General features: G+C 41.4%; 1 pseudogene; it reads left to right on the top strand.

The window, feature by feature from the left end:
• Positions 1-206: 206 nt before the first annotated feature.
• The window catches only part of LOC137639551 (uncharacterized), a 9419-nt pseudogene continuing 7585 nt past the window's right edge, over positions 207-2040 (top strand).

Raw genomic sequence — 2040 nt, 5'->3', positions numbered from 1 at the left:
TCACTTTCAAAGCAATAAGATAAAAGCTTTATGCTGTAAATATATTTACTCTCTTCATTATCTCGGGTATAACTGTCCTGTACCAAGATGATTATTTTACTAACACAAAAACACTCAAATAAAAGGTTTGAATTTTAGATAATTCAATCTATAAGTTCTCAGATGTCCGTTTATCAAAGTAACCTAAAGAAGACAAAAAAGTAAAAATGGACGACTTGACCAACCAGAGCTTTGCTTTCATCTTATCACCAGGACCAAGAGTTAAGGAAGAAGAAAATAAAGGTAATTAAGATTACGGACCTCCTCGTGAAAAAGATTAAGATAAATCGAGATTGAAGAATGAACCTGTGATATAGTATATAGTTAAATCAGTAAATGGAAAAATACGATAATTCTGGATGTCACATTGCTTTGTTGATCGCCCTACAATTTTGAAGATCTCCCATTATTTTTTGATGACAGGAAAGAAAGAAAAACAGTTAAGAAATAAAAATCCTTTTTTTATGAATTTTCTCAAAACAAAATCTGATTTCTGAATTATATACAATCAAATATTTCTGTCGTTTCAACAAATTTGAAAATTAAAATGAATTTTTCAATCATTAGCATGATTGATTAGAAACAATCAAGATAAGTTTCATACTTTTATGTGCTGAATCCATTTCTGACTGATGATCTGTCAGTCAGTGTTCGCTTAGACTCGGTGCCGACAACAAATCATGGATTATGTGCATCGTAACCTCCCGAAATTTTCACTGTGATTCCCGTAGAGTTCAACCACAATGTCCATTTGGCATCTGGGAGATCAGGGATGGCAATTTTATCCTAAGGATAACAGACACTGTAATTATTATTTCACTGATCAAACCTGTGAATGTGATGACTGTGGAGCTTATAAGAAGCACCGTGACCTCATTTTTCGACACCTTCAAAAATATAACTACACTGTAAACCCAGCAGTGACTTACCACAAACTCAACTGTCGCTGTGAGGGATGCAAAGATGCCTCTGACCAGCTTCTCAAGTATAATAAGGAATTACTCCTTAAGCCAAAGACTACAAAGAAAAAGAGAAAGAAGACTTCTACAGACTCTTCACCAGTGCCAGAACCAGCCCCAGCATCGCCACTTGTGACTCCAAGGACTGAGAGCACAGACTCGTCCTTGTCTGTCCCTACAACTCCTCAGCAATTAGGTGCAACAGCAGTCATCCCTCCTACCAACGAGCCTGAGTCCTCCAACGCCATGGAGACCGAACAGGGGGCCCACTCTATGGACTGCAACTGCACAGATTGCCTCCAGACACTCCTGCAAGAAGCCACTGTTATACAAGAGAACATCCCAGCTACACAGCCAAAGAAGCCTCTGCCAAAGTTTCGACTTTCACAGGCAAACCACGAGCTCTCTTATGCCTCTGTTGCTGCCATGGCTGCCAAGCCTGGCATGAAACTCACTGCAAGACCTAACAGGAAAGGTGACCTTATCATTTATCCCAAGGACATCGAGACAGCCAGATTCCTTCAGGAATACTCCACCTTAACACTGCTGGATCCTGCTTTTATCAGGAAGAAGGCAGTCATTACCAGGTATCCTGTGACGATGCCTATCTCCATTGTAACCTCGTGCAGCAATATTGACTGTGCTGTTCGCTGCACAAGCAAGGATGACGTTCCTGTTAGACGCCTAATCGCCACCTTTATAGGTCCAGTTCCTTCCAAACTGGACTTAGGAGTCTGGGGTACTTTCCCCATCGAGGAATACACACCTGAGCCCCTTCGATGCTACAGATGCCAACGCTTTGGACATCATAAAGAAGAATGCAGAGGCCCCATTATTTGCGGTATCTGCAGCCAGCGACATAGCACAGAAGTGTGCATAAAGGCCCATAAAGAAGGACGACAAACCACATCCAAGTGCCCCAATTGTTCCAAGCCACACCATGCTTGGAATAAGCGCTGCCCAGAGCGTCTCAAGAGGATAGCAGCTATGAAGAATACATCCTCTTCAAACCAAAACAAACCAGCTTCGTCTCAACCACTTA

Source organism: Palaemon carinicauda, chromosome 4 (genome assembly GCF_036898095.1).
Source record: "Palaemon carinicauda isolate YSFRI2023 chromosome 4, ASM3689809v2, whole genome shotgun sequence".
Taxonomy (NCBI): Eukaryota; Metazoa; Arthropoda; class Malacostraca; order Decapoda; family Palaemonidae; genus Palaemon; species Palaemon carinicauda.
Note: the sequence above shows the minus strand (reverse complement) of the source record. Positions and strands in the feature narration are given on the sequence as shown.